This window comes from Oryzias latipes, chromosome 8 (assembly GCF_002234675.1).
Source record: "Oryzias latipes chromosome 8, ASM223467v1".
Lineage (NCBI taxonomy): Eukaryota > Metazoa > Chordata > Actinopteri > Beloniformes > Adrianichthyidae > Oryzias > Oryzias latipes.
Window position 1 is genome coordinate 17,558,196 of NC_019866.2, and position 10,051 is coordinate 17,568,246.

The following is a 10,051-nucleotide window of genomic DNA, read 5'->3' on the forward strand; positions in this document are numbered from 1 at the left end:
TGTGTAAGTATATCAATTTAAATAATCTAAATACCCCTTAAAAACGTAGTGAGAACTAAAATTAATAGATGATCGTTACAACAGAAAGCCAAGCCATATGAATCCAAGCCAAGCCACACGAAGCCAAGCCAAACCACATTAAGCTAAGTCTATGGCGTTTCATCACTGCCATACTTCCTGGGGGGAGGATTGATGGTGTGGAGGAGAAGAATCCAGAAGGTCTTGATGTGGCTAAGCTTGGCTTGGTTTGAAGTGGCTTGGCTTGACTTATATGGCGTTTCATCGCTGCCTTAAAGTGAAAGGGCGTAAAGACAACTGAGCGGGCGTATTCAGGAACTGAGCGTGCGAACCTTACAACCGCACAGGCGCAATTCTAATCGGGCGACCCCGCATTTTACAACTGCACGCCTGCAATCCTAATTGAGCAGCGATCTTGCACGGTCAGTTCCCCTTTGCGCGCTCAACTGGATTTGCGTGCAGTGTTAAGGGGGCGTTTTTGTCACTTGGGGGCAGTAACCTTTCTGGTTGATCTGATTGACCAAAATTTGCTGGTCAAATTCGGCGAGGAAGTGGGGCAGGACTTTCATTTTTCAGAGCAGGGGGGGCTAACAGGCGGCTCTTGAGCTGCATGCTGCTCTTTGCCTTTAATCATATTTTCTATATACAGTACTTTCGCAACCATAAGGCGAACAAAAAAGTCTTACATTTTCTCCAAAATGTACTGAGCGGCCCTAATGTGTTGTTGTGTGACTTCGGTAAAGAGGACCTAAAAGAGAACAGCATGAGGAATGAGGAATATGAGAATCAAGCAGCAGCAGTTCGGTCCCTTGGCAGCCAGCTCGCTGGATGTCTCCATTCACAGCTTGATGCAAACAATTCTGATTAAAAGGCAAAAAACAATTTTTTTTCTTTAGGAATGCATTTGTAATTCACTCTCTGTGTTAATACAAAAGGACTGAGATATTTCCTGACACATTTGAATGTTTATCAGAAGAGTTATTTAGGCCGGAAGTCCGAATCTGTGAAGATATTTCTAACTTAACCGGACTGCAGCTGCCAGAGAATTCGAAATAAAGAATCCATGGTTCGCAAGTCAGGACGCTGGAAAACCAACTCAGACAAGACAAGAAGACGCAGCAGCAGCTGAGTTTCCGCAAAAACAAGGCGAGGTTGCCTGTGTTGGAAGATCGACTCGAGCGCAGCCACTTCCAGCAGATGACAATTAAAAGCTGTCCATCCTCCGCTCCTTTTACTGGGACGCTGCAACGGGCAAGTTACGCCACACTTTTTGACTGTAGGACTTAAACTTGGGCTGACGCGTCTGCTTGCTCTGTTTTTTGGAGCCGCACGGCAACGAGACGGACTCTGACGATAACGAAAGGGAAGCTGGCGTGTTTGATAGAAATTTAACCCAGCTGTTCATTTCAGATGCAGAAGATTAGGACTTTGATGGATTTTTGGATGCTGATTGATGACTGAAAAAATAAAAAAAATAAATCACAACCAACTCAGTTTTGTGCTCGCTGCCTTTTTAAAAACACACACCAGCCTGCATGTTTTAGTTGCTCGGTTGTCTTTACGCCCTTTCACTTTGTGCTAGCGATGAAACACCATATAAGTCAAGCCAAGCCACTAGCCACATCAAGACCTTCTGGATTCTTCTCCTCCACACCATCAATCCTCAAGAAGTACACTCTGACCAACTGCCTTCCTGCCATTTGCGTTATCTTTTCTGGACTTTATGAGCCACTTCAAACATATATTTGAGACACCGGAGAAATATCACAATGTATCCCGGAAAATGCTGCCTACGCCAAGACAAACACTCTGTGGCAATTACTCTGTTGATTTCCGCATCTTGGCCACGGAAGCTGGTTTGGACACTAAAGCGCTTCAGGAAGTGTTTTACAACGGGTTAACCGACTCCATAAAAGATGAACTTTTGCATTATGTTGCACACTTTAAATGAACAGCAGACCACTGAACATTTTGTGCGTTTCATTCACGGGTTCTTCAGAGTACAACAGCTTATGCAAGCTCATACATGTGCTTTTTCTTTCTAGAAAAACAAACTTTCAGCGCTCCTCAGATCTCTTTTCTTTTCCCTCTCATTTAGGCTTCTCTGCATGATATGTTATCCGGGGGCCAGAGTTGGTGACATCGAGGGGAACCTTAGGATGTTAGCTCAGAGTAAGTCCAGGTTCCGTCGAGTCGTGATTCACGCAGGCGGTAATGATGCCCGACGGAGACAATCAGAGGTGGTTAAGTTAAACGTAGCTTCGGTGTGTAAACTGGCTAAGACGATGTCCGACACTGTAATTTTCTCTGGTCCCCTGCCGAACTTAGTCAGTGATGAAATGTACAGCCGCTTTTCATCATTTAACCGCTGGCTTTCTAGATGGTGCCCAGAAAACGGCGTTGGTTTTGTGGATAACTGGAGCGCGTTTTGGGGGAAGCCCGGTCTCATGCGGAGAGACTGCATCCATCCCACTCGGGACGGTGCCGCTCTTCTTTCTAGAAACATTTCTGCTAGCCTTAGTCTGTTAACCTGACAATCCAGAGACGAGACCCGGGCGCAGAGCAGCAGTGTAGAACGCTCCTCTGAGCCTCCCTTAGGGTTAGTGCTGGTGCAAAACCCATGCAGGGAAAGTCAAGCAGGTCCTAGCTTTAGCTTATGTGCTGAAAGACAAATGAAACGAGCACGTCATAGAAACTTAAAAGTGACAGACAGCAGTACTCACAAGCAGAATTATGATGTAATTAAATGCGGTTTATTAAACATTCGATCCATTTCCTCCAAGTCCCTTTTAGTCAATGAGTTGATCATTGATAACAATCTTAGTCTTTTAGCCTTAACAGAAACTTGGCTCCAACAGGATGACTATGTTAGATTGAATGAAGCAACCCCCCCCCACTTATGCTAACTATCAGAAATCCAGGATTTCAGGGAAAGGAGGTGGTTTGGCAGTGATATCACAGTCTAGCTTACTTCTCAGCCCTAAAGTTAAAAATGCTTATAATTCATTTGAAAGCTTCATATTGTCTTTAAGTCACCCAAACAAGAAAACTCGAAAACCTGTTTTACTCATGATTATTTATCGCCCCCCCGGCCCATATTCAGAATTTTTAACTGAGTTTTCTGACTTCCTATCGACTATTGTCTTACATTCTGATCAAATTATAATATTAGGGGATTTTAATATTCATGTTGATGACCCCAGTGACTGCCTAGGAAAGGCTTTTGCAGCTTTATTAGATGATGTTGGTTTCACCCAAAGTGTGAATGAACCCACTCACTGTCATAAGCACACGCTGGATCTTGTTCTAACCCATGGTATAGAGATCAGCCAGCTGAGTGTCCTTCCTCTTAACCCCATCATTTCTGATCACTTTCTGATTACCTTCCAGTTTACACTGGAACATCCTTCTGCCCCAGTGAATAAGAAACAGCTTAGAAGAACCTTAACTGACCGTTCTGTGTCTGAGTTTAAACACACAGTTCAGCCAGTACTTAGTGATATTCTGAGAAAATACTCTGAGTCCAGCTCCCGTAGCATCAGTCCTAGTATAAATGACCACTTGGTAATTGATGCCTTACAAGCCCTCAGGAGTACACTCGATGTTGTTGCCCACTTGAAACCTAAGTTCGTCAGACAAAACCGAGTAGCACCATGGTTTAACGCTGAAACTCGTTCTCTTAAACAAGAAACCCGTAAGTTGGAAAGAGAATGGCGCCGCTCCGGTTCAGAGCAGTCTCTGGATATCTGGAAACATAGCCTATTAAATTATAAAAAAGCTCTGCGTAGAGCTAGAAGCCAGTGCTATTCAACCTTAATATCAGAGAATGGAAACAACCCAAGATTTCTTTTTAGCACTATTGCTAAATTAACTCGCAGTCAGAGCTCAGTAGAACCACATGTTCCTGTTTCTCTCAGCTCTGATGATTTTCTTACATTTTTCGATAGTAAAATCTCAAATATTAGACATAAGTTAAATCAAGTTATTCCTACTATCAGCCCAGAACAGGCTGAAGCGGTAGAAATGGAGGCATCCATAGAATCCTCTGTAACATTAGACTGCTTCACTGCTGTGGATGAAGCGGAAATAACATCAATTATTACGTCTTCCAAATCCTCAACGTGTCTGTTAGACCCAATTCCCACTAGACTTTTTAAAGAAACTTTTCCCCTAATTAATGATCCCATATTAACAATGATAAATGCCTCTCTGGAAACGGGTTACGTGCCACAGTCTTTTAAATATGCAGTTGTTAAACCTCTTCTGAAAAAGCCCAGTTTGGATCCTAGCATCTTGGCCAACTATAGACCGATATCAAACCTCCCCTTTATTTCTAAAATCCTAGAAAGAGTTGTAGTTAAGCAGCTTTACTGCCACCTACAGGACAACAGCCACTTTGAAGACTTTCAGTCGGGGTTTAGACCTCACCACAGTACGGAAACTGCACTAGTTAGAGTCTCTAATGACTTGTTATTGGCCTCAGAAAAGGGACTACTTTCTATTCTGGTCCTGTTGGACCTCAGTGCAGCCTTTGACACTATCGACCACAGTATTATACTCCATAGATTAGAGCAGGACACAGGGATCAGAGGATCTGCTCTCCAGTGGTTTAAATCCTATCTGTCCGATAGGTATCAGTTCGTTAATGTAAATGGACATTCCTCTCAGTGCACTCGAGTCAACTATGGAATCCCACAGGGCTCAGTCTTGGGACCAATCCTGTTTACGCTTTATATGCTACCCCTAGGAAACATAATCAGGAAACACAGCATTAATTTTCATTGTTATGCTGACGATACGCAGTTGTATTTATCCATGAAGCCTGACCAGAATGACCAGATAGAGAAACTGAACGCCTGCATCAGTGACATCAAGACCTGGATGACAATTAATTACCTCCTCTTGAACCCAGAAAAAACTGAGGTCATTATACTTGGTCCTAAAAACCTCAGAGATGCTCTGTCTGCTCAGATAGTCTCCCTGGATGGCATAAGTATAGCCCCTAATTCCACAGTTAGAAACCTTGGGGTTTTATTTGACCAGGATTTATCATTTAAGGCTCACATATCTCAGGCGTGTAGAACTGCCTTTTTCACCTGCGGAATATTGCTAAGATCAGAAATATACTTTCTAAGAGTGATGCTGAAAAACTCATCCATGCATTTGTTACGTCGAGGCTGGATTACTGTAACTCCTTGTTAGCAGCGTGTTCTAAGAGTTCCTTAAGAAGTCTCCAGCTTGTTCAGAACGCAGCAGCTAGATTGTTAGCAGGAACTAGCAGAAGAGATCACATCACTCCTGTGTTAGTTTCGCTCCATTGGCTCCCAGTTGATTCTAGAATCAAGTTCAAGATCCTCCTGTTAACCTATAAGGCCTTGCATGGAATGGCCCCGTCCTATATTAAGGACCTCATAGTCCCTTACCATCCAATGAGAACACTTCGCTCGCAAAATGCAGGACTGCTTGTGGTTCCTAGAAATAGTAAAAGTACGGTTGGAGGTAGAGCGTTTAGTCACCAAGCCCCTGTCTTATGGAATAAACTCCCAGCTCATGTAAGAGAGGCCGACTCAGTTTCTACATTCAAAGTTAGACTGAAAACATTCCTCTTAGGACAGGCTTATTGTCAGACTAGTTAGTATTTAGAGATTATTTAACTTAATGTTAATTTGTTTAAATTAAACTTAATAACTTTTTCCTTTAAAAGGCTGCTAGAAGTTGAAGCTGGGGTAACTATGGTGCACTGGGGTTCTGTCCTCTTTTCTTTTCTACTTCTACGCTTCCTCTCCTCTATTCTTGATCATAATTCATCATTTAGTTCTCCATGCCTCTGTTTGGTACAGTGCGATTCATGTATTGTCCCTCTTTTCCTCTCCCCTCCTGGGGAGTGGGAGTGCTTCCAGACTCCAGTTGGTTCATCCGTGCTCCAGTTCCTGACCGTTTACCTCGCCTTTGCTCCCGCTCCTACACCTGGCTGTGGATCCTGCCTCTGGCTCATCTCTGGCTCGTCTCTGCTCTGTACCTGACCGAGCACCTCGTCTCTGCTCCTGCTCCTACACCTGGCTGTGGTTCCTGTCTCCGGCTCGACTTGCGCCCTTGACTGTCCCCACAACCACGGCTGCGGCTGGATGAAGCTCGTCTGCTGGACTTATATATATATATATATATATATATATATATATATATATAATATATATATATATATATATATATATATATATATATATATATATATATATATTATATATATATATATATATATATATATATATATATATATATATATATATATATATATATATTTCCTTACCGCGAAGGGGGGTCTAAGGGCAGGGATGCCAGTATAGCATAGTCAGTTTGTTAGTTCATTTTAGTATTTTCCTATTGAACTCTTTGTATTCGTGATCCTTTTGAGTTCATGTTTTACTTCGAAGCCCATCGAGACGACTGTTGTTGCGATTTTGGGCTATACAAATAAAATTGAATTGAATTGAATTGAATTGAATGCTTGACGGCGCTCTTTCCACCTGCCTTAGTTACAGTACCACACGATTTGTCATGAACCCACAAACAATTGAAACAGTTTTAAAATTAAACAATTATAAAATAATTAACAAGGGGGTGGCTTAATTTCACTGTCCTTAGAACTATGACAAACCTGTCTCCCTGGACTCTCTAATCTATCTTTATTTCAGAATTTACAATCATCTTCGAGAGCACCTCTCTTCCGGAACTACAAGTCCAAGCAGATCTTTCCCAGAACTACGTCATGCCAGGTAATGCCCCTCTCAAGTTTTACATTAGATGAGTCTGCGCCTCCATCCTCATCCACGGAGGACCCAAGGCAGCTGGGGAGAACACGTTTAACACCAAAGGAAAGGCAGGGATAATGGACACGAGGTGAATGTTGTTTTTTTTTGCGGCAGCAATGCACATCGGGTGGCTGTCTGTCCTGTGAAACCAAAAGTGAGAGCCCTAGGTGATAATGGGGACACTGAAGGGTGCAGGGTCTCAAAGTCCCACCCCAACTAGGATTTAATTCATGGTTTCCCTTTCTGGGAATGGATTGAAACTCATCCCTTTAGACCCTTGAGGGTTAGTGCAGCTAATGGACATCCCCTTACTGTTATCAATCACCAAACTGCTCCTGTTCTCCTTTTTGTTTCTGGCAAGCATCAAATATTCTTTTCAACACAATTCTTACATTGATTGGCAGTCTAATAGCACAATGAGCTGAAGCTCCTAATGTCACCCCCTGCCTTTGCTCTGCATATCCTGATCTGCCCATTTCTTCACCTCCTCCAGACCCCCCAGATTTGTCCGGCTTTCCCCCAATCTACAATGATCTCGCGGCCATCTTTAGTAAACATAAGGCTTCTGCTCCTCCTTACAGACTCTATGACTGCGCTATTGAGCTGATCCCAGGTGCCACTTTGTCCACATCCTGACTCTACAGCCTCTCTAAACCTGAACATCAAAGAATCTCTGGCTGCTGCCATAATTCGACCATCTTCCTCTCCCCTGGCAGCGGGTTTTTCTTTGTTAAAAAAAAGACAAAACACTCTGTTCATGTATTGACTACCGTCAGCTTAATAAAATCACTGTCAAAAATAATTACCCTTTACCCTTATTTAACTCTGCCTTTGAATACCTCCAAGGTGCTTCGATTTTTAGTGAGTTAGACCTTTGTAACGCCTATCAGCTGGTGCGAGTACGGGAAGGGGATGAATGGAAGACGACATTCAACACACCCTTGGGTCACTTTGAGTATGTGATCATACCTTTTGCATTAACCAATGCTCCAGCGGGGTTTCAGGCTCTTGTTAATGACATTCTACGAGATTTCCTGAAGAGCTTTGTATTTTTTTACCTGGATGATACTCTCATGTGTTCCCCTTCTCTTGAGACCTACTGCCACTGAACTTTCAGAGACTCCTGGAAAATTGACTTTTTGTCAAGGCTGAAAAATGTGAATTTCATGTTCCCAGAGTGTCCTTCCTGGACTTCATTATAGAATGGGCGAGTATGAATACGGTCCCAACCAAAGAGTCCGCCATTAAGGATTGGCCCCAACTGACTACCCGAAAATCTGAAGATATGCAGTGCTTCCTGGGTTTTGCTAACTATTATCGTCACTTCATTTGTAACTAAAGCAGCATCGTTAATACCCTGACAAACTTAATGTCAACCAAGACCCCATTCCTGTGGTACCAGGAGGCTGAGGATACTTTCAACCACCTCAAGGATCGGTTTTTTATCACCCCGATATTAGCCCATGTCGATCCTACCCTTTGGTTTGTGGTTAAGGTTAATGCTTCAGATATTGGGGTGGGGGCAGTCCTCTCTCAACGCACTGATGACAGTAAACTTCCATGTGCCTTTTTCTCCCACAAACTTTCAGCCTTGGAACGTAACTATGACGTGGGAAACCGGGAAATATTGTCCATTGAACTGGTCCTTGAAGAATGACGCCACTGGTTGGATGGGCTGAACATTCCTTTTTAGTTTGGACAGATCACAAGGAGTATCTGTGTGCTGCCAAAATACTCAACCCACGTCAAGCTTGTTAGGCCTAATTTTTCAGTCAGTTTGATTTCACTCTGTTTCCTTCTGCCCAGGATGACGTGATCTCAAGCCAAACCCCCTCTCTTGTTTCACACCCCCTAATGACTCTGACATCCTGGCGTAAAGTGGCTTGGCTTTGCTTAGCTTAATGTGGCTTGGCTTGGCTTGATGAGTTTTGGCTTGGCTCCGCTTGGCTTAGGTTATTGTGGCAACACAAGCGGTTCAGGCACACTAATAAAAATGGGAACTCAACCAGATGGAGACGTGGTTCCAAATTTAAAAGATTATAAATAGGTTTAAAAGACAGAACAAAAAAACAGAATAAAGACACTAGGGGCCTCAAGCCCATGTGCAAACAGAGCTGGTACTCAACAAAAACCAAAACAGAATAAAAATACCCCACCCACATGCAGGTATACATTGTGAAAACCAAATCAAAAAATAAAAGAAACACAAACAAGTGAAACTTGTGCACCAGTCAGTCACTGTTTCAGGTAGCCAGGGAGGGGTAGATGGTCACGAGCCCCAACAGACCTCCAAGTCCCAGGAGCGCTTATGCACTCACATGGTCGGCAACAAGGGAGGCGGCAGAGGAGAAGCCGCTGCCAGCGGCTGACCCGTCGGACCAGTGGAGTGAATGGTCCAAGCAGCAGCGGGGTTCCTCAAAAGCCCTGTGGAGGCAAACCAGAAACCAGAAGGAAGGGCAGCAGGGCATTACCTCAGCAACCAGAGGAATTGCAGGGCGAAGAGGTACGCATCACAAACATACCAGTCAGTGTGGTATATCACTGGGAGGAACAGGGAGCGATGCGCTCCGTTCCCAATGCACCTTTATGCCAGTCACAAGCCGACCTGCTGTGTGACATGTGGTGGTGATATCAACGGCACTAAAAACAAAAAGGACACCACAAATGCAGCAAAACAGAGAGAGGGAAAATGTAAGGGCAGCAAGACTGGCCACAATACCTGCACTGACAGTTGCGGGAACCTAGAGAGGCAGTCTCAGCCAGGAATGAGCGAAAGCCAGCTCCGTCCCCTTTTATAAATGGCCAGGTGCTCATTAGCAGCACCAGGATGGGAGTGCCTACACCTGGAGGCCCAATTAACTCATCCTGCCACATTATCTTGGCTTCAACAGCGATCCGTGACTTCTTCCATAGAGAAGCAGACGAACCAACAATGGCTGGAGGGCGAGAGGGACTAAAAAACGTTGGATCCAGAACAGGTGCGTAAGACAACCACAATTACGCTGAGCGAGGCAGCAGCTGACCTGAAAGACAAAATCATGTCTACAATGAACACTAGGCAACCCCGACAACAGCTACAACGATTAAGTGATGTACCGCCTGAACGTCTACTGGTAAATGTGAATGAAGCATTGAGGGCAATTCCTACCACAACCATCACAGAAACCAATGAACTGGTTTACACTTCAGCAGCAGTGATCCTTGAGATGCTTAGCTGAGATGCC

The 10,051-nt window shown here is 43.9% G+C and overlaps 1 long non-coding RNA gene across 1 annotated transcript; it reads right to left on the reverse strand.

Annotated features, from left to right (window-relative positions):
- Positions 1–8,493: 8,493 nt before the first annotated feature.
- On the reverse strand, positions 8,494–9,580 carry LOC110015423. Its single transcript, XR_002290615.2, has 3 exons — positions 9,547–9,580; positions 9,350–9,467; positions 8,494–9,251 (listed from the first exon to the last, which is right to left on the reverse strand). It is a non-coding gene; the product is annotated as an uncharacterized LOC110015423 (long non-coding RNA).
- Between the last annotated feature and the right edge of the window lie 471 nt (positions 9,581–10,051).